Source organism: Bos javanicus, chromosome 20 (assembly GCF_032452875.1).
Source record: "Bos javanicus breed banteng chromosome 20, ARS-OSU_banteng_1.0, whole genome shotgun sequence".
NCBI classification, from domain to species: domain Eukaryota; kingdom Metazoa; phylum Chordata; class Mammalia; order Artiodactyla; family Bovidae; genus Bos; species Bos javanicus.
In genome coordinates this window covers 19,568,097-19,591,872 of record NC_083887.1, presented here as the reverse complement: position 1 = coordinate 19,591,872, position 23,776 = coordinate 19,568,097, and the positions used below count along the sequence as shown (strand labels likewise).

General features: G+C 39.1%; 1 protein-coding gene across 9 annotated transcripts in view; it reads right to left on the bottom strand.

The window, feature by feature from the left end:
* PDE4D (phosphodiesterase 4D) overlaps positions 1-23,776 on the bottom strand; it is a 1,603,025-nt gene that overhangs the window by 616,521 nt on the left and 962,728 nt on the right. Inside the window, exon 1 of one of the 9 annotated variants that reach the window (XM_061393132.1) lies at positions 192-4,227. The exons of the other annotated variants lie outside the window; for them this stretch is intronic. The gene's annotated coding sequence lies outside the window, so the exon portion shown is untranslated. Of the gene's footprint in view, positions 1-191; positions 4,228-23,776 lie in introns of those variants that run through there. 9 annotated transcript variants of the gene reach the window in all.

Here is a 23,776-nt window from a genome sequence, read left to right as displayed (position 1 = left end):
ATATTTTGTCTTGGAAAGAAAATGAATTTTCACAGCTGCAACTCAGACGTTGTCTAAGAATTTCTAACCCCCCGCTGTCTTTCTCCTCTCTTCTCTCTCTTTTTTACCCCCAATTCAATTTCCCAGTAGGTGTCATTTACTCGGATGCTCTGACAGCTTCTGAAAGATTCTCACGCCCGAGCTATACAGACCTTGCATGCTTTTAAAACACAATGGCAACAGGCTCCCACTGGGGTCCCCGAGCGCCGAATTTCCAGCAGAACCTTTGGAATCGTCGCAGCCGCCTCGTCTGCCCCGGGCTGTGCCCGCCAGCCGGCTCTGAACAGCTCAGGACACTTGCAGGCTCCGTGGTACTGTACATTAACTCTGCAGCAGCCCGCTCGGCTGCAGAGGCTGCCGCCCGGCCGGGGATGTGCTGGCGTCAAGGGGGCCCTCTAGGTGGGCTCCCAGACACTGCAGCGCGCCGCGCTCACCTCCCAGGAAGAGCCGGCCAAAGGGGTTAAAGACACAGCTCACCCCGAAAGGGCAGATTTCTCCTTCAGTAAGTGATCACCAGGTGAGACCAGCTAAGCAGCGAGAAACCTGTAAATAACCTCCCAGGGAAAAGACACCTTGAACAAATAGATACTAAGGAGGGAGGCTTTTTGTCAGCTGGGTGGTGTGTTTTTTTTTTTTTTTTCCCTCTCTTACCCAATGAAGAGAAAGGGAATAAAGAAGTCCACAGAGAGAATGTGCAAATGACAGGGTTTGGTCACTTCGACTCTCTTGTTTTTAATACACACACACGCTGGGGAGGGGGCGCCTGGCTAACTTGATGGTTCTGTAACCATTTAGCGACAGGGGACCACCGGTCTTTTTTGGACAGGAAATCCTGTGGAAGCCAGTCCTGCGGAAGTCGGTTAGACTTGACTTGCAATTGCGCATGCCATAAAGCTGCTTGCTTGATTAGGGGGTGTGTGGATTTGAGAAGTGCTGAGATAAAGCCTTGCCATGCCTACTGGAGCTGTTCTGCATTTCCTCAAGCTTCCCTCTTTGTTGCAAAAATTCTGTTCAACAATCCCCTGAAAGCACCCCATCGCTGTTGATGCCATTTTGGAGCAAGAATAAAATAGTAAACTCTTGTAATAGTAGGTTGGCACTTAAATGGTGTTACTCGGAAATCAGGAGGAGAATGGACTTTACAGTAGCAGTGTACTCAATATTAATGTATCACTTTTAACTTAGTATTTAAAAAGGCTGTTATGCAATTACTTAATATTAATGGAATACTGGCAACATTTAATACATCAGGCTATTATCTTCAGTTAGGATTTCCCCAGTGAGGCCCTGGCATAGCAAAAAACATTATAGAGACTTGGGGGAGGGGGGCAGTGGCATTGCCCACAAATTTAAAACCAGGTATAAAGAAATTTAGTCTTGAAAACTGCCATGATTTGGGGAGTTTTCATTTTGATCAAACGATGATTCTGATGAAAGTACTACTGGGAGGAGGAAGAATTGAGTGATTTATTTAAAAGCAGTTTGAACTTGTAGGTTCAGAAAGATGGTACCACAGCTGAAAAGAAACTTGAGAATATTTCTTGGGATTTCCTGTAGCCTAGGCTGTATCCTCACGACCTCCTTTTTCTAAAGGGAATAAATTCCACAATGCCATTTGTGATGGGAACCAGAAGATTTCAGTCTGAATTGTTTTTAACAAGCTTTGAATGTTTGAACCAAGCATCGCTGAGTAATTCAAAATTTGTTATTTATATGAGATATTTAAATATTGTTTTTTAAGAGTAAGGAACACTTACAATGTCCCTGCCTCTGTACTAAGTGCTTTACAATATTATCTCATTTAATCCTCACAACAACACTATTAGGGATGGACTATTACTAGCCCTGTTCTACAGAAGAAGAAATAGTGGCACTCTTAATAGTAAGCAGTTTGCTCAAGGCCAAGTAAGAGTTACAATCTGAATCAAGAAAGTCTGCCTCCGAAGCCTGCACTCATTACCACTGTATCTTGGTGCCTTTGTAGAGAAGAATACCACCATGCATTAATGCAATGTTTTCTAAAAACTTATGTTTACAGGTACTATTTTAGCCTCATGGAATTATTCTGAGGAAAGTACGACATTTATTATGTCAGCTTTGGAGCTGAATCTCCAAAATGATAGCATTTGTTCATCATCATACATCATGTTAGTAGAAGATCTGGAAGAAAATTCAGATTATTTGATGATTATTTGACAGGTTAGTGTTCTTTGAGGATGGTGATAATAGAATAATGGATATTAACCTACTACAAAACCAATACTTAGTCCTCACACATATAAAAAGGCCTCAATAGAAAGTAGCAAATAAATACCTTTTTAAATGATGTAGAAATTTATTTTCCCTTGTAATAGGCATTTATTTGAAATTTCCATTTTTTTCAAAGTTCATTCTACCCTACTCTGTTTGTATGTGAAAGTGATAGCCATGGATGAAATAACACTCAAAATATCTCTCTCTCAATTACCACACAGTTTAACATTCAGTACTTGTTAGCTATGTTTCCATTTGTGGACAAATAATAAATCACTTTAAAAATTAAAAAAAAAAAAAAACTAAGCAATTTAGTCATCAGATTACTAGAGGAAATGTAAATTTAAAATATATTTAAACCAAGGGGAGATTTCAACTGAATATTTTTAGGTAAACTTTTCTTGGCTTTTTATTTCTATTTTTATAAGACACATCTGTCTAGAATAAGGTAACACATTAGAATGAAAGAACACAAAAGTGAGAAGCTATGACAAATAGTAGAAAAGCCAAATTTCTGCTTGAGGGATAAGAAAGAAAAAATATGATTTATCAGCTCAGGGAACCAAGGACTACCCATTAATAAACAATCTTAAACTGAGTATTTTGAAAACTCCAGGCAACAAACATATATTAAAAATAGACTTGCTTAGAGAATAGAAATAGCTGATGTCTAGCATTTTTATCCCATGTATATTACAAACAGGGTCTTCAGAGTTTGATCACTATTTTACAAACTGATGCTTCACAAAATGTATTTAATATTTCACAAATGTGTAGTCTTCGTGAAATAACATTTAGGCAGAACTAATAGATTTGTAATTTGAAATAAAAGTTCTGAAAGATGAGTAATGTTGATGGAGAGGGGCAATACAAATCTGTTTTTTCTACTAAAAGGTAATCATCTTTTCATACAACTTCTAAGAGGTACAGGAGTAAGCATAAAATACTATTTTATAGTGGATCCCAGCTCCACCATTTTAATCAATAAAAGAGCTCAAATTAATATTAGCAAGGTAACACAGATTGGCACAAACTTCCTATAGCCATGGTGTAGGCTCAGCCCTAAAGACAAAAGGCTAGTTATCGTCTCCTTATTAAAAATTTAATACCAAGACAAGCACGAGAATATCTGGTCTTTCAAGGCTGGACTCACATTAACTATCCTCACAGGAGATTAAATTCAAAAGCTATTTTAAAAAGGATTTTTAACATTTTAAAAAGGATGCTATTTTACTGATAAAGTATAAACTACAAACCCTGAGCAAATCAGAATACTGTAACATTTTCATGAGATTGTTTACTGTACTCAGAATCAGAAGAATTAACTAGTTAGTGTCCCAGTGCTCTTTTCCTATAATTAAAGCCTCTTTCTGCCATGACTAGGGGTTATGCTTCCAAGGATGATAGTTTTCAAACTAAATTCCTAAGAGTCTTGTGGTTTCGCAAAGTTGCCTCGAGCCAACTCAGGGCAAAGTGAAGGCCAGGTACCTTGTACTGTTTCATCCAGAGTTCCTTTGCTTTTACCTGTTTTATTTCTAGGTATGGTGTGAATAGGGGAGTTCTTTAAAAAATGTTCTCGAAAACATTAACAGTAGAAACACAAAATTAACACTTTTCAAACAAAATCTTATCTTTGTATTGCCAGGCTCAAGACTCCATTCTCTTCAAACCTTTTCAATTTCACAATGAGTTTAATATAAGTGATTAAGTTATATCTTTATGCTAATATAAACAAAGCATAATAAAGACACACCCTTAGTCCAAACATTATTTCCTAAACTCTTTGGTCACTTATCTGATATGACTTAACTCATTGATTTTCCCTGAGTTTCACTTTCAGAATGAAATTTTAATTTCAAGTGTTAAGGTATGTCTTTCTATCACCATCACATTTTGCTATAGCCAACAGTTACTCTCAGTGACTGCCTCTTAAATAACTTGAGTGAAATGAAGTTAAAACTCCTCTAGATTTAGATATAGAAAAGGGTCTAAAAAGTGCTCTTTAATTAATCTTTTAAGAATACTAATTGTCAGTTCAGATAATGTAGAGAAATGTCCTGTTCTTTTGAGAGGCTTGATAACTTTTGTATAAAAATATTTACATATACAAATTTGTTGTTCAGCCGCCAGGTCATGTCTGACTCTTTGTGACCCCATGGACTGCAGCATGCCAGGCTTCCCTGTCCTTCACCATATTCCAGAGTTTGCTCAAACTCATGTCCATTGAGTAGGTGATGCCATCCAACCATCTCATCTTCTCTTGGCCCCTTCTTCTGCCCTCAGTCTTTTCCTTCATCAGGGTCTTTTCTAATGAGTTGGCTCTTCGCATCAGGTGGCCAAAGTACTGGTGCTTCAGCTTGGCATCAGTCTTTCCAGTGACTATGAAGTGAAGTGAAGTGAAGTGAAGTGAAAGTCGTTCAGTTGTGTCTGACTCTTTGCGATCCCATGGACTGTAGCCTACCAGGCTCCTCTGCTCTCCAGGCAAGAATACTGGAGTGGTTTCCATTTCCTTCTCCAGGGGATCTTCCCAACTCAGGGATCGAATGCAGGTGTCCCACATTGCAGGTGGATTCTTTAACATCTGAACCACCAGGGAAGCCCAAGAATACTGGAAGCCTATCCCTTCTCCAGGGGATCTTTCTGATCCAGGAATCAAACCAGGGTCTCCTCCATTGCAGGAGGATTCTTTACCAGCTTAGTTACAAGGAAAACCCAATGAATATACAGGATTGATTTCCTTTAGGATTGACTGGTTTGATCTCCTTGCTGTCCAAGGGACTCTCACCTCTGCATAATTTTTTAAGCACATTCTCTATATTAGTAGTACAGGTATGAGTATATCTTAGTAAATAGACAATGCAGAAGATATTCTGGGGGATATGATTTTTTCACCAAAAGCCAAAAAAGCAATATATTCTTAAATTTTTCCAATAAAATGAAATGTATGCATATTTTTTGTTTATGCTTATGTATGTATGCATGAAAGTGCCAGTGTTAGTCACTCAGTCATGTCTGACTCTTTGCAACCCCATAGACTGTAGTCCATCGGGCTCCCCTGTCCATGGAATTCACCAGCAAGAACACTGGAGTGGGTAGCCATTGCCTTCTCCAGGGTTGTCTTCCCAATCCAGGGATTGATCCCAGGGCTTCTGCATTGTAGGTGGATGCTTTCCTTTCTGAGCCACCAGGGAAGTCAGTTTTGTTCTTTGTATTATATATATTGGGCTTCCCTGATGGCTCAATTGGTAAAAGAGTCAGCCTGTAATGTGGGGAACCCAGGTTCAATCCCTGGGTCAGGAAGTTCCCCTGGCAACCCACTCCAGTATTCTTGCCTGGCAAATCCCATGGACTGGAGCCTGGCAGTCTCCAGTCCACAGGGTCACAAAGAGTCGGACATGACTGAGTGACTAACACTTCATTATATATATTATCAATTAATAAGCAAGTAAGAGTGACATCCCCGTATGTAGAATGAGACCCAAGACGACTGCCAGTCATCCCATTCCCACCCTTACCTCCCAGTAGAAAAAGAACATTCAGACCAAATGCTCTCTCCCGCCCCCCCAACAGAAAACCAATCCCTCTGGAAAAGAACAGTGTCTTTCTCTGTGTATTTGTAACACCAAAAACGTTGTTGGCACTCAGTCAACAAATGTTAACTAATGACCATGTTGATAGTGATGGCTTCTCATTTCTGGCAAGTTCTAGCAAAGCCTGAAGGCACACTGTTCAGCACCTTTATAAGTGAAATAAGAGGAGCACTTCATGAAGACATGGTTTCAACTGCTAAGAATCAGGGAATAGGGTCATGTTTCAGCAAGTTGCTAGTTCATTCAATTTCCACATGTTCTTATGACCAAGCTTACAACCACCAACAGAAAAGTGTAAAAGAAATGCATGGAACACCTATTTTGATTACCTAAAACCAAGAGATGCTTTGATGGAAATTTTCATGATTTAACTAATATAACAAGTTACTTTGGCTCATATAGCCTAAACTTAAATTTTCCCATCTTACATGTTAAACATATTCATAGGATAAAATTCTATATCATCAAACACATTTCATAATTGGGATATTTAGAAAGCTTGCTAAATTCTACTTCTAATATTTTTGAAAGCAGAAGTGTTGGAATAACTAATTTTAGGATACAAAGAAAGAACTTACTATTAATATTTATTATTCAGAAATCAAATGTGGAAAAAATCTACAACAACTTTGAAGAGCAAAAGTCGAATTTGCTCTTAGAGTCTCAAGATGTGAGCCCTTAATTTCACTTTCTGCCTTTCACTTCTGTGTAATTTTTAACAACTCACTAAAAGTCTGGGAGATTCAATTTCCTTATTGTAATAGAAATAACAGCAAATTTACAGGTTATTATAATTTTTAAATTTGGGGGTAATTATAGAATATATTTTGTAACATGAAGAGAACGCTTTAAATGTTGCTCACATATACTTTTTAGCTTTTTCCTGGGTGGCACCAGTGGTAAAGAAACGGCCTGCTGATGCCGTAGACAATAAGAGAGGTGGATTCAATCCCTGGATTGGGAAGAGGAAGGCACGGCAGCCCACTCCAGTATTCTTGCCAGGAGAATCCCACGCACAGAGGAGTCTGGCGGGCTACAATCCACAAGACTGCAAACAGCTGGACACTACTGAAGCAACTTAGCATGACGAACTTATGCACATATTCAATCTTTAGAAAATGTAATAGAATATTCTTCACCTGGTCTGCAATTTACAAGGAGATAGTATTGGAAGTCCCTTCTGAAATGTAATTACATCTCATTTCTACCTTAAACTTTTCTAAAAGCTTTGTATCATATCAAATTTAAAGAAGTAAAAATATTTCTCATATAATACTTAAGGCCCAGCTTCAAAATATACCATGTTTCTGGGATAGTATAGATTTCTAAGAATGACTTGGAAAAAACACCTGAAATATTGGTAGGTGAAAAGCTTTTAAAAAAAATCTCAACCTTTCAGAGTAATATTTTTAATATGAATTACTTAACATGAATTTAAATGTACATGTGAATATGCTGCTGCTAAGTCACTTCAGTCGTGTCCGACTCTGTGCGACCCCATAGACGGCAGCCCACCAGGCTCCGCCGTCCCTGGGATTCTCCAGGCAAGAACACTGGAGTGGGTTGCCATTTCCTTCTCCAATGCAGGAAAGTGAAAAGTGAAAGTGAAGTCGCTCAGTGTGTCCGACTCTTCATGACCCCATGGACTGCAGCCTACCAGGCTCCTCCATCCATGGGATTTTCCAGGCAAGAGTACTGGAGTGGGGTGCCATTGCCTTCTCCACATGTGAATATAGATATATATATTTATGCCAATTAGAGGAAAAGAACCAGAAGGATATACACCAAATACTGGTAAACTAATTACCTCTGAGATAAGGAAGTAAAAGTAAGCCTCTTTAAAAAAGGATTTTCACCTTTTACTTTACATATTTCTGAGTTGATTAATCTTCTTAATGAGAATATTTCCAGGTATTATTATCAAAATTGAGACACCAATGAAGAGAAAAATATATACAGTACTTATTAAGGAAGGATAGTCATTTATAGTTAATATAGATACATTGGAATTTCAAAACCACATTTCTAATAATTTCAAAATCTCTGATTTGAAATATCTAACCTCAAAGCTGAACAATGAGAATTAAAATATATATTCAAGAATTCAAACACTCCACTAACATTATTAGCTCAATCAGTATCAAGCCTTAAAAAAGAAAAGAATAATTGATTTCTTATTTTTCATGTTTATATAAACACTGTAACTGGGACCAAAAGCAATGGTGATTCAGAGTTGGACCCACTGACACTGAACTATGCCTACTTACACAATGACATATCTGATTACGTATCTTGATAACAGGATGCGCTTAGTTTACTCCAGCTCAAATATGTACATATTTGCAAACTTGTATATTTCCTAACTTGGTCATTCTGCTCTTACTTTGTGTATGCTGGTACACTTCTTGTAAAAAAACGTAAGATAGTTACATATCTACTATAGTAACAGTATATACTATATATGTTCCCGGTCCAGGTAAATCCAATAAATTATTTTTATCTACTTGTAGAATGACATAAGATGGACGATCTATTATTTATATTTTCAATCTAATTTATTGGTTCTTTAATATTCTGGCATCAATCACTATTGGTCCTGGGTTTAAGTGCTTTTCTAATTGCAGTTTTGGGAGGGCGTATTTTCATAGTCATTTTCATTGGAAGTTAAAAGAGGCTACATCAAAGTTCCCAAATTAGATGTCATTTAAAATCCAAAGACCTCAATTACTGTTTCCAATGCATAAATACACACACACACACACTCCCACTTACACACCACTGACAGTTAACGAAGTAAAAGCAAATATGACTATATTTACAAATTAAGGGCTTCCCTGGTGGCTCAGTGGTAAAGAATCTGCCTTTAATACAGGAGCTGCAGGAGACTTGTGTTCGATCCCTGGATCAGGTAGATCCCCTGGAGGAGGGCATGGCAACACACTCCAGTATTCTTGCCTGGAGAATCCCACAGACAGAGAAGCCTGGCCGGTAACAGTCTATGGGGTCACAAAGCATCAGACACTACTGACTGACTAAGCACAGCACAGCATAGCCAATTAACAAAGCTGGACACAACTGAAGCGATTTAGCACATTTATAATGTACATATTACATATATACATAAAGACACATAAACATGTATTATTAATTTTAATACCTTGTATTTACCGATGAGGACACTGCTATTCTATTTTTTTTCCAATTATATTTGAAATAAAGGGTTAAAGATTATAAGAGAAATTCCATCAGGACACTGGGATTTCGTTGGTCTCTTTTGTCTCTGCAGTATTCTCAGTGCCTAGAATAGTGTCTGGTGTATAAGAAGTGCTCAATGAAATATTTGTTGAGTGAATGATTATCATAAATGAATCAATGAATACACCAAACATGATTATTTTTGTCTTCTGACAGTTATTTCTAAAGAGCCTTCCTTATTGACTATGCCAAAGCCTTTGACTGTGTGGATCACAATAAAGTGTGAAAAATTCTGAAACAGATGGGAATACCAGACCACCTGACCTGCCTCTTGAGAAACCTGTATGCAGGTCAGGAAGCAACAGTTAGAACTGGACATGGAACAACAGACTGGTTCCAAATAGGAAAAGGAGTACCTCAAGGCTGTATATTGTCACCCTGCTTATTTAACTTCTATGCAGAGTACATCGTGAGAAACGCTGGGCTGGAAGAAGCACAAGCTGGAATCAAGATTGCCAGGAGAAATATCAATAACCTCAGATATGCAGATAACACCACTCTTATGGTAGAAAGTGAAGAGGAACTAAAAAGCCTCTTGATGAAAGTGAAAAAGTTGGCTTAAAGCTCAACATTCAGAACACTAAGATCTTGGCATCTGGTCCCATCACTTCATGGGAAATAGATGGAGAAACATTGGAAACAGTATCAGACTTTATTTTTCTGGGCTTCAAAATCACTGCAGATGGTGACTACAGCCATGAAATTAGAAGACGCTTACTCCTTGGAAGAAAAGTTATGACCAACCTAGATAGCATATTCAAAAGCAGAGACATTACTTTGCCAATAAAGGTCCAGCTAGTCAAGGCTATGGTTTTTCCAGTAGTCATGTATGGATGTGAGAGTTGGACTGTGAAGAAGGCTGAGCACCAAAGAATTGATGATTTTGAACTGTGGTGTTGGAGAAGACTCTTGAGAGTCCCTTGGACTGCAAGGAGATCCAACCAGTCCATTCTGAAGGAGATCAGCCCTGGGCTTTCTTTGGAAGGAACGATGCTAAAGCTGAAACTCCAGTACTTTGGCCACCTCATGCAAAGAGTTGACTCATTGGAAAAGACTCTGATGCTGGGAGGGATTGGGGGCAGGAGGAGAAGGGGACAACAGAGGATGAGATGGCTGGATGGCATCACTGACTCGATGGATGTGAGTCTGAGTGAACTCCGGGAGTTGGTGATGGACAGGGAGGCCTGGCGCACTGCGATTCATGGGGTCACAAAGAGTCGGACACGACTGAGCGACTCGACTGAACTGAACTAACTACACCCTTAGGACTCTTGTAAAATCCAACTGCAGTAGGTATGAAAATGTGACCCATTGGCACCTGATTCATTCACTTGATAGAAAACATTAATATTCACATTTGAAATGCATATGTTCATAAGAAAACAGAGGGAATCTAATCAGTTACAGATGAGCTTGAACCAAAGTGTCATGTGGACTTAGGGGCTGAAGCCATTTTGGATCAAATGCAAAGCGATGACTAAGAAAATTGCAGTAATTACAGATAGAGAAGCAGGCAAAGAGCTGAAACACAGAGACAAACAGAAATGAATGATTATATAGCCACACAAAGAAGAATTGCCTAATTCTAGAGTTTTATAAATCCAACAAGATCCAGTTACACTTTGTTTCTATGATTTTTGTATCTTTACATTAACTATATTCTTCCTTTTTCACAAAACCCAGTCTAAGTTAGTTTCTTTTCCTTGCAATCAAAATCTTGACTAGATGAGTCACTATATAAGAAATTTTATGTTGCTATTCATAAATCCTTTCCCTCCCTCCAAAAATAAAACAACTTAAAATTAATGCTATATTGTAATATTGAATAGAGAAGTGAATTAGCTTGACATAGAATTGATGGTTACTCAATCAAGGGGCTTACATAAAACACACCCAGAATAATTAACATTTACTGTATATACATCTACATCCACGCATAGGGGTTCTGGAGAGAGCAACCTTTTCATATGACTGACATACATTACACTTTAAGTCAAAATATTGGCTTCTTATTCTTCTTAAACTCCTCTCATTACTTTCTTCAGTGAATGTTAATTTGTCTCAGATAGAAGGCAAAAGACAGAGAGAGAGAGAGAGAGAGAATAATGAAGGGGGCAAATAGTGCAATTTTTATTAACCTGATGGAGGAAGAAAATTTAGCACTCGAAAGGTAAATTCCTTTTTAGGGAGAAAAAAGAACATTCAAATGATTATTTTAAAATAATCACTTGACAGTTTCAAAATATTAAAACACATTAAAACCAGAACTCAATCTTTTAGAATAATAATTTTAAAGTCATTTTGATATAATTAATTAAAACATTCTTTACACTTGAGTGCAAAATAAATTCAAGGCTAATTATTAACTCCTACTTGCCTACTGTAGACAGATAACTCCTCCTTCACCTAGTTCAGTACCTTCTGCTCTGCTGTGCTTGTCGAAGCTCTCACTTGGAGGAGAATCCAGAACACTGAGCACCTGAAGCGATCAACCAGCTTGCCTCTCTTGGCACACTCCACCCCTAAAAACATCCCTACAGACTATACAGCTCACTTAGCAGATTCAGATGGGCAAACATAAACACCACATCCACGACTGAATTAAAAAGAAAAATACTAATATGTGATCCAACTGCTTATCTATGTAGCTTATACTTTTCCCTATGGGAAACATGTCATGAGTGGGGACGAATTCAACATGGAATATTACCTGATTTCATCTGTTGTTCTTAGTTTCACGGTTTATAAAATGGATGAAGACACAAAAGAATTTTAAATTTTTCCACAAAATAGTAGCAAAGCTGATCCAATAATAAGTTAACCCTGAGGATGTCTCCTCTCGTCTCACTGACCCTTTCCCTTTAGATTGTTGATGGAACAGGTAGATGCGGATCTGGTGTTGATGGAACAGGTAGATGAGGATCTGGTCCTTTGTTACCAGGACTCTCAGCAAGCTTCTTTGATTTCTTTTTTAAATTTCTGCTTTCTTTTTAAAAGAATGGAAGTTGCACTGGAAGCGGGAGCAAAGTTAATGAAAATATAAACTCCTCACCTTTGTTCTTCTGCCCAACAAATATCCATTAATTAGAGGCAGATCATTTGGATGAGGCTGCCATAGTGTGTCTAGGGTTGGAACACTTTTGTTCTTGAAAGAGAAGGGTCAAGAAATTGTTACAATGCAGGATCCCTGGTTGGATGGAATCACCCACTTAATCAACCTGAGCCTGAGCAAACTCTGGGAGATGGTGAAAGATAGGGACATCTGGTGTGCTGCAGTCCGTGGAGTCACAAAGCATCAGACATGACTTAGCTACTGAACAACAACAAGAATCCCTGGTGACCTCTCCTCAAGGCCAGTACCTTCTGTGAGCAGCTGACAATCCTAAACTCCCAGTCCTAAGGAGTCTGAAAGGAAGAGGGGTGAATGGAACAAGGGCCAATGAAAATCAGTGGACTGTGACAGAAGGGCACTACCTTTACCACTAACTTTATTTCCCTTGTTTCCACAGTGAATTACTGCCTTGTATCTTTAATGAAGATCTACTTTGAGATTCTTCTACTGGTGCATAGGTGTTTCAAAAATTAGAATATTCGTTGGAAGGTATAGTTTTCCTTTCAAATATTAGAGGATGATCGAAAGGAAAAACATGCAACTAGAGATACAAATGTGATGTGGTATTGTCAGAATGTTAAAAAAATTAAAAGTATCGACATTATAACAAAGTTATTGAAAATAAGGGCATGTGATGTGTATTAAAACCATTTTGTTTTGGTTTCTTATTACCCCTTAAAATTTTATATGGGGAAAGTCATGTGACTTTTCTGGGCACTCTTAGGCAATAGAGAACTTTATATTCTCCTTAAACCATCAACTCAGATTTTACTCAGATATTAGAATGAGCCTTTCAAATTGTAATCTGAAACTCCAAACTTGATTTAACTCACATCTTCTTCCAGGTCCCAGCTGGGCTCACTGCAGGCTAGCTGCTTGCAACATGGTAAGTTAGTGAGGCAAGGGCAGGGTCTATCTTACCCTTTCCATCCTATCCTGACTTCCCAGCTGTTGGTACTGACTACTCTGAGGTCAGAGCATGGAGAGAGGTGATGAAAGGAAGATGTCTTTTTTGACCTGGCATGTTCATAAGATGGTATTTTGCACTGGGGACCTGGCAGATGTTGCATGTTGCCTCCTTGTCTCCTGGGCACTTTTGTGGATTCATTAGCTGTGTGCCCACTGGCCCCTCCGGCTGCAACTCTCATGAGCCAGGCAGAGCTTTGTGTTCAGAGTGCTGCTGGTTCATCATCCCCCTCCACCAAGCCCATGGTTTTGTAGGGGTCCCATCTCTACAAAGCCAAACACTTCATGTGAAGTTCAAGTGCCTTTTCCAGGTGGTCCTCTAAGGAAGGAAATAAAATGGTTCAAGGCCAGCTCTCTCTCAAGTGTGGTGTGCATCTGGTCTATGGGAACAATTCCCACCACCGAATCCTTTTTTTCTGGTTTTGAGGATTCACATTCACATTTTTTCACATTTGATGTGAATGAGATGACTACAGCTCCCTTTGAGGTAAGAGACGGTAAGGCTCACAGCACCACCCAGTTATCTCTTTCTATAAAAAGTGAATTGCTTTTAATATGTTACTCTTCTTTCCCCCCTCTTTGAACTCTGTGATCGCCTTGATCTGAGTTAAGGGCCCTGGTATAAGAGGCCCCAAAGTCATGAAACTGACTCTTGGCCAACTACTTTGAAACTTGGAACTTAGCACAGACACCACACTTTGGAATGGGGCTTTTATTGTATCTCACTGCCTTTGTTGAAACTTCATTTTTAACATTTATTACCATGTTTGTAACACCATGGTTCCTTTACCATTGTTGGTAAAGACTCAACATCCACCCTCCCTCTTCCTTGCTGGCAGAAACCCAACTGTTATCACAAGAATTTACTTTTTGTGGCAGCTAAGTACTCAGAGAAAGTGATTCCCTGCCCAGTTCAGACATAAATCCTGAATAGTCTAATCCCAGTAATTCCTTTATGTCCTAAAACCAAACCTCACCAAAGAGATATGAAGGTAAGTTGGCTGAAATGTCTTCTGGGAGAAGCATATCATAAAAAGTTAGAAGCACAAAGGAAGAAAAGGGTTTGTTTTCTGACCCTGGACCTTGTGCCTGGCTGGGGCCATGATCTTGCAATAATGAGGAGAGTCTGTCTGAGCAAAAGGACAACATCGTAAGAAGGCAAGCAAAATCTGGGTGATGTGCCTGAGCCTCTTAACAACTACCCCCTGAAAAACAAACAAGCAAATAAATAACAAAAACAAAAAGCAAGAAACAATCACTGGAACACTCTATCTTAAAACTTCCCGTTATGAAAATGAAAGTGTTGATCACTCAGTTATGTCCAACTCTTTGTGACCCCATGGACTGTGGCCTCCCAGTGTCCTCTGTCCATGGAATTTCCCAGGCAAGAATACTGGAGTGGGTTGCCATTCCTTCTCCAGGGGATCTTCTAGATCCAGGGATTGAACCCGGGTCTTCTGCATTGCAGGCAGATTATTTACCATCTGAGCGACCAGGGAAGCCTACATCTTCCTTATTTGTTTATATTAAGCCATTGAGTTCGCAGCTCCAAGCTTGCACCAAAGGCATCGTCCCTGAGAGAGTTTTCTGATTATATTCCAAGGCACTTCTTAATAGGTAATCAAGTTAGGTGAGGGAAGCTTATGTTTTCCTACATATTTTTTTTTCTTTCTAAATAGCTGGTGGGTAAACTCATCTGCTTCCCTTCTAAAAGAAAAAAAAAATGCTTTCAAAATCAGATGTTTACGATAATTCTCAAAATTGCAATTGCTATTATTGAACTGAAACAGTTGTGATGACACCTGCGACAACCAATGCAAATAAAAACAAACAAAGCTATGCTAAATTTGTAAATTCATCATTTATCAGTAGGCTGGGATCTCTCGAGGTTCATAGGGGAAACTAAAGAGGTTTTTAATATCACATGGTATTGTTAATACTCGTGGCAAGGATCACATTCTAGTGATCACATTTCTAATCTTAGGAAATCAGAAGGTAGTGTGTATGCCAAAATCCCCTTGCAAAGTGAATCATACTTTATGCTGAATTCCATTTAGAGGGTCAAGCCAGGACCTAGTTTACTATCCCATATTATGATGTGGGTGTGCTTGTATTAAATCACTTTCAGAGACACACTAGGTGACTAATTTGTGACAATGATATGTTTGCAGACTAACACATTCATAAAAACAGCAGAATAATGAGCTAATTTGTAAAATACCAGATGGAATTTACTGAAAGCCAGTAACCTAAGCTATCATAATTGTCTTTCATACTCTAAGAAGACACTTCTAGTAATCTTGCTACTCACATTTTTGCTTTTGGATAAATAAACTGTGGAAAATTCTGAAAGAGATGGGAATACCAGACCACCTGACCTGCCTCTTGAGAAACCTGTATGCAGGTCAGGAAGCAACAGTTAGAACTGGACATGGAACAACAGACTGGTTCCAAATAGGAAAAGGAGTACCTCAAGGCTGTATATTGTCACCCTGCTTATTTAACTTCTATGCAGAGTACATCATGAGAAACGCTGGGCTGGAAGAAGCACAAGCTGGAATCAAGATTGCCGGGAGAAATATCAATAACCTCAGATATGCAAATGACACCACCCTTATGGCAGAAAGTGAAAAGGAACTAAAAAGCCTCTTGATGAAAGTGAAAGAGGAGAGTGAAAAAGTTGGCTTAAAGCTCAACATTCAGAAAACGAAGATCATGGCATCTGGTCCCATCACTTCATGGCAAATAGATGGGGAAACAGTGGAAACAGTGTCAGACTTTATTTTTTGGGGGGTTCCAAAATCACTGCAGATGGTGACTGCAGCCAGGAAATTAAAAGATGCTTACTCCTTGGAAGGAAAGTTATGACCAACCTAGATAGCATATTCAAAAGCAGAGACATTACTTTGCCAACAAAGGTCCGGCTAGTCAAGGCTATGGATTTTCCAGTGGTCATGTATGGATGTGAGAGTTGGACTGTGAAGAAGGCTGAGCACCGAAGAATTGATGCTTTTGAACTGTGGTGTTGGAGAAGACTCTCGAGAGTCCCTTAGACTGCAAGGAGATCCAACCAGTCCATTCTAAAGGAGATCAGTCCTGGGTGTTCTTTGGAAGGAATGATGCTAAAGTTGAAACTCCAGTACTTTGGCCACCTCATGCGAAGAGTTGACTCATTGGAAAAGACCCTGATGCTGGGAGGGATTGGGGGCAGGAGGAGAAGGGGACGACAGAGGATGAGATGGCTGGATGGCATCACCGACTCTACGGACATGAGTCTGAGTGAACTCCGGGAGTTGGTGATGGACAGGGAGGCCTGGCTGCTGCAATTCTTCGAGTCTCAAAGAGTCGGACACGACTGAGCGACTGAACTGAACTGAACTGAAACAGGCCAAGTATAACTGATCCTCTTCCTGCAAAGGTAGGTCTTCAGTATTTGAAACACTGCCTACTGGGAGAACTTAGGCAGTATGAAGTTCTGCTTCTTCTACTTTTTTTTTTTTCTTTCTTTAAATTCTACTATCTGAATGCCATTCCATAATGAGGTACCATCCATCCTAACTGCTCTCCAGTCCACATTGTTGTCATTGCTCTGTTGATGCTGATTCTTTGATAGTTCATGAACATTGAAGTATATGCACTTTCTACTTGGACAGTCTCTAACCTTTCTTGTTTGCAAACTCCAGCTCACTGATTCGGGCACCCTATCCTCAGTACTGTTGGGATTTTTCCAGTTTTCCCCCTTTACCCAAGTTAACCCAAGGATGACTATATCCTTCCTATCATTAGCCTCCTCCTCCCTCCTCTAGTCCCCAACCAAAGCTGGAGACTGGTAAACCTAAGCCCTAATGTTGCCTCTTTCTGCACTATATATCCTTGGAGACTTGAGTGTAAACAACCTAATTGGTGCTACTAGGTTAACAGAAGTGCTTCTGAAGGAAGCATGGTTTGGTAGAACGAGTCTGTGTATTATCTGACAGACCTGAGGTCTCTTATCACGTCCTTCATCTTCGGCTCACTTCTCAACCTTCTCTGAATCAGCCTTTTTTTTTTTTTTTTTCTACATCAGAAAAACAGTGCTATCTATTTATTAGACTTGTTTGGGATTACTATAGTGCATTGACCACACAATAGACGGTAGAGGTTAACAACTTAGCACATATAAGGAAGCAATATATATTTGTTTCCCTTGCCCTCCTGAAATGTTTGCCATCTAACCCGCTGACTGCAATGGTGGGAAGGCTAAATTAGGAAAGAAGAAAAACAGTAGTGTAGAAATATGAAAAGGCTAAATTGCATAGGCTTTTCCAGCAATTACTAATGCAGAGGTAGCAAAGTGGGCTACAGATATAGGCATGGTACAATTTTTTTATGTGCTTTATGGAGAGTCTATAAATTAATTAGAATAAGACCAACAACCCAAAAGACAAATGGAAACGGATGCAAATAAATGTCACCTAAGGAGAACTACAAATAGCCGATAACAATTTAAGAAGATGTTCTATCTCACTGGTAACCAAAGAAATAAACTCAAACTACCATGAGACATTTTGCTTATCCCACTGGTAAAAACAAAAGACTAAAAATATCCAGTGATGGTGGTGGGTGGAGCGGGGGGAACAAGTACACCTGTAACATCTGGTGGAGACACAGATTGGAAAGACTTCATTGGAGTACAATATAGTAAACTTTTCTAAATGTAAAATACACATAACTCTGATTTGCAGGAGTCTATCCTACAAAAATGATTCCTCTAGTGCAAATACACACATGTACACACACATACATACAGGATATTCCCTTGGGAACTGTTGGCAGTAATAAAAGAATCCTGGTTCTATCTCTCTGACCAGATGCTGAGTTCTTAGTGAGGCTGTCCTTTCTCCCTCCTCCCTAATACCTCCCAAGCCTCCAAACATTTAATAGGGCTGAAGATGCTTATAAACGTACACTAACAAATACAAAACACTAACAAATTATCAAGGTATTTTTAGTATGTGTAAAGATAACGACATAGATTTATAAAATGTGCAGGTGACTTGCTGTTTTCAGGGCTAAAAGTAAATATGTATTATTGGCAATCCAAACAGATTTTTCTACCCATTTAAAAATTTTGAAATATTTTACAATATAGTTGATTGATACTCAGCTTTTCAATCATTTGTAAAATATATTTAAATTTTTGATTACAAGTTTATTTCTAAAGATTTAACATATTTAAAGAAAATTAAAGCAACCCATCAAACTCAATTATGTTTTATATTTTTCTTATTTTTTTGTCTCCCCTCCCACCCCCCTCCATGGTACATGCGGAGCTTTGCTTTGTTGCTACTCTTTCTCCAACATCTGAAAAACATAGGGAGTATTATCATTATAAGCCAAAATTGATCTCATTTACCCTAGGAACACAAAATTTCTCAAATGAGGGAATAAACTCCTGTTACTACAGCTCTTGGGCCCTGTTCTTTCTAGTAGAATCTAATTTTCTTGCAATATGGGATGAGGAGAGAGAGATGGTGATTTCGGATACAAAGACAATGTCCCTAATATCAGCAAAGAGTGCCTCTGGGTCACTTTTACCAACAGTGAAATCGAGCCTCTTTAGTCACACCATCTGGACCAAAGTGGCATCGTTAAGTGCGTCCATTAGTGAGCTGTCTGACCCAGGCCATGACACAGACTAAATGGAACTAATCCAACAGAAACTCATTAGACCAGTGGGCAGCCCAACTTGGCTACTTTATTGAAGGTAACTAAGACCCAGCCTTTAAAATGAAACAGTGCCTACCTTCTGAAAGAGAACTATACTCTAAAGACAGAAAACATATAAAAGTTCTTTCATCATTATCAGCCTCAAATCAGCCTGGTGTATCTGTAAGGTGTATCTGTATACCCCCAGCTATGTAAATTGAACTGAGCTTCTCAAAAGAGTATCATATTAATTGAAGCATTAGCATAAGAAACAAATTAGCTTTCTTCCACACACCATTTAGAAACACAGGAAATGAGGGGAGAAGGGTGAGATAAAGCTAACATTTTGGACTCCCTTTGAAGGGAAAAGGTTTTGTACCCTGAGTTTGACACAAGTTGTTTCTTTAAATATTTGTAATAACCCTATAAAGCCAGCATTAATACCACCCACTTTATAGATGAGGAAGCTGAAGAGGCTAGGAGGGGATGGACCCTGAAAGTAAGTGGTTGAGCTGAAACTGGACTCCAAAACGGACTTTCCCTACTGCACGGTGAGAGTATCCTTGTTCTGTGGATTTAGAGCTGGCCGGATAGGATTGTAGGGAAGGGCAATTATAGAGACAATAGATGCAGTACAAATGATCATGAGCCGCATAACTAGCAAGTGCCGGACACAATGCTAAACTCCTGACTTGTGGTTCCCCATTTAATCATCCAGAAAAGTACTACTGGTTTGTTCATTTTACAGCGAGGAAACCGAAGCCCAGACTAGTGAAGCAAGCCACCGGAGCTTACACAGCTAGTTAAGAAGCCTTATGAGGTGCTCGTAATATTTCATTGTTTCTTTTCCACATACTTTTTTTTTTTTTTTTCTTACAGAGGGGGAAAAAAACAAGTGACTTTTTTTTTCCCCCAATTTACTGATTCCATATATGTTTGAGAGTTCTATGGCCTTTCAGATAAAACATGACCAATGTTTCCCACCACCTCTGAGGTGACAAGATGCTACTAGGAAGCATTTCACTGATGCTCTGCTTATGCCAACAGATATGCACAGATTTAGGCTGCAGTTTGATTGCTAAACCCATCAATGATTTTCTAAACCCTCATCCAAAACACCTTGTTTCAGTTCTTCCATATGCAAAATTACAAGAGCTAGGTGTCTTTTATTTAACAATGCTAATAAACGATTTGGCAAAGACATCTTTTATGCTGTTTTTTTGGCTGATCTTTGGGGGATTATTTATGTGGCACTGAGTGAGCACCCAGCACCCAAGCTCCTCCTCTTTCCTATTTATTATCGGCCTGCTGCAATGCAGCATTGAAACATCTGATCATTTACATCATTAAAAATCAATCCAATGACCAAACATTTCTATACATTTCAGAGAAATGACAAAAAGTACAGTATCAGATTGCTATTAACCGGCTCTGGGTTTTCTTTTTACGGCTGCCAGGAAAGTCATTTGGTAAAATTGATTAAACCAGCATGCCAGAAGAAGAGAGGAAAAGAGCAGAGAAATGTAAACACAGCGAGCTGAGGGGGGAGGGTGATGTTTTTCTTGGGAATGAAGTGAGATGTCGCTGGGGGGAAGAAAGAGGGGGTGGGTAGGAGGAGAAGCCTTGCATATAATGAGCATACTATAATTTCGGGCATCAGAGATTCAAAATGGCAGGATAAAAGCAACCAAAATACAGAAACAATAGAGGCAGAAAGAATGAAGAAAAGGCAAGCTATCCCTGTGCTCCTAACAGACTGTCTGCATTGGTCACACTGCACGGTTTGACTGAAGTAATGCAAGAGACATCACTGAGACCACAGTATGAAGCTCATTTGAGGATTTCAATAAACTCTTTTAATACCAGGAGAGAGTAGGGAAGAGTGACTAGTTTCCTGCATAGTAGGGTTTATTTCTGTTCGACAATTAACAAAGAGAGGAAAATAAATCTCTCTACTTTTGCTCAATAAAACCAAGGGTGTACAAAAATTCACATATGCATTCCCCTATCTTTTATTATAATAGCCACATATAATCCCTCCTTCAAAATATGAACTTCCTACCCCTTACACAATTTTATTTCCCCTCTAATATCTTTCAACGATTTTTCCATTAACCAGAAAGGAACGCTGGTATGTGGAATGAGAGTGCTGACAAGGATGGATTGTAATGTGGGGTCTCTGTGACCGTGCCACAATTTCTAATTCCTCCCAGCATCCTATTTAAAGTCACACTTAGCTCACATAGCTTATCCTTCTATAGAAAGGGGCAGGAAAAATATCAAGTATTTATTTGCTCTTATTTGCTATATATTATGTCTGCTAACATTTAAAGTACAACTGCGACCTAAACATAAGTGACTTAAAAACAGCAATTAGAACATAAATAAAGCAAATGTTCTACAGAAGAGTAAATATACTTTGCCAGGTATGGGACACAGAAAATAATTAAGATACAAGAACATTTAATTGCATAGAAGAAAACCAATGATAGAAGATCAACAAGAAAACCAACAAAGTCTAAATGAAGTGACCTCCTAAAGGGAAATTGTAAATTATATTTGCTCTATGTTGGGTACACTGCTTGGGATTCAGAAAGCCTTTATTGCAGCCATGGATTTACATGGGAATTGAGGAAGCTTCTTAAAGGGCAGTGCTAGCTAGACTCCAAGGTGGTTCCCAATTACTACCCTCGGCCCTGTATGCTCATCTTTGTGGCGTCTCTTGTCCCACACTGTACCAGGGTTCACCATAGGCCAAAAGGTGATGGCATGCCACTTTCAAGATAAAATTTAAGACTGTAGCATCATCCTGTTTTAAGATATCTCTTTCTCTTTGATCTCTTAGCCTGGAGGATGCAAGCTATCATATTAAATGCAGCCGTATGGAGAGGCCCACATGGCTGGGAACTAAGCTGACAACTGTATGAGTGACCTTAAAAGCAGTGACGTTGGGATGACTGAAGTCCAAGCCAACAATTCAAGAGAGACCCTAAGCTAGAATCACTCACTTGAATATGGAAGAACTTTGAGCTATTTACATGTCGAAGGCCATACACATTGAGCTATATCATAAGCAGCAGGAATGGGCAGGGAGAGAGGAGAAGGTTATAGATGTAAAATTCAAGGAAGGAGGTTTGATCATCACTAGCACTACTTACCAATATTCCCAATTCTCCTCCTTCATGGATAAGGCAGGATTTGCATTTTCTTGATCCCTTGAAGTCAGCTGTGGTCACCTTGACTATAGCCAAGGAAACTTGAGCACAAGTAATGCATGGCACTTTCAGGGGAAAACCACTAAGAACCGGTATGTAGTGTCCCTCTCCTGTGCCACTATGACTGGAAACTTTCCATATGGTGAAGTTTCCCTTTAGCTGTGTCTCTAAGAGCAGAATGCCCTCCCCCCTCCACTTCTAATCTATGATGAATACACAGCATAAATGAGGAATAAATTTATATTGTTTTAAGCAGCTGAGATTTTGGAGTTCTTTGTTGTAGCATGATGTAGACCATTCTCACTAAAACAGAAAGTAAGTGTTTGGATAGGAATTAACTCTAAGAAAATCTAACAAATCTAGTATGAATAACTAGACTCAGCTATAAAGCCTGGGTTCTGAAAGGTACAATGATTCTGAGTAGACTGTGGTGATGGGCATATGAACTCTCCCAGTCACAATCTGCAAAGACAAAGGGTTGGGTGAGAACCGGAAGACTTTTTTTTTTTCTTTTAACTAATTTCTTAAAACATGATGAGCTATAAAGAAGCACAGCAATTGGACTCCCTTGAGAGAACTAGAAGCGAGGATGCATTCTCCTTTCTACTTTGAAAGAGAATAATATGCTGGCACCACCCTGGATGGAATAGAGAGAACTAACAGCTAATGATCTTGCTCGTGTCTGTTGCCAGGTGCTCTAGAGACCAAGGAATGTGGGTTGATGTCACTGGTAGAGCTGAGGTCAGTGTATCCTAGGCAGATCCACGTAGGAGTGATTGTCAGCTGCTCTTAAGAGACTTAGAGACGCTTGGATGAGAGAGATTATGCAATAATCTCTGATTCACTCTCCAGCAGTTTGGCATGCAGCTACCAAAACTGGAAAATTTTTTTTAATGAGACCTAATTAACATGGCAACCCACTCCAGTATTCTTGCCTGGAGAATCCCATGGACAGAGGAGCCGGGAGGGCTACAGTCCATGGGATCACAAGAATCGGATACAACTTGGCAACTAAACCACCACCACCAATTTACACCCACCTGCTGGGAGATTAAACACCAAACAAAACATCATCATGTTATTATTTATTATTTATTTGCTTATTATAATAATCCATTCCATATCCACACTGTGTCATGTGGCAGTATGTGGTTCTACCTTGATCAAGGTATCTAAATCTTAAGGATTTAGAATTCTTTGGGGAAGAGCTTTATTTTAGCCTCGAAGAGTTTAATCTGTCCTCAGCTGCCACATATTGTGAGAAACGGAGTAGTTGACATTATCACATAGTTATTATTTTAAGATGGAGCAGCTTATAATTTAATGAAAATGGCATGGTACCTGAAACAGAGACGTCAGTAGTTTGGCTGAATTAAAACTTTAAGTGCATGCGCATCAGTCCTTTTCATAGATCTTTGTCTCCAAAACCCATTTAAACACATCTCAATGAAACAAAGTTAACAAGGGGTTAAGAGGGGACTGTGGGAGGATTTTGGTGGTGAGGAAATAAAATAAATAAAGCTGGAGAAAAGAATTCAAATGTGATGGTTTTATTTCAAAATAGGAGAGAATTGATAATGGCAGAGAGCGAGGAGATGGTGGAGAAGAATGGAAAGCACTGGCAGAAGGAAAGGGGACAAGGTATTTTAGAGAGTGGG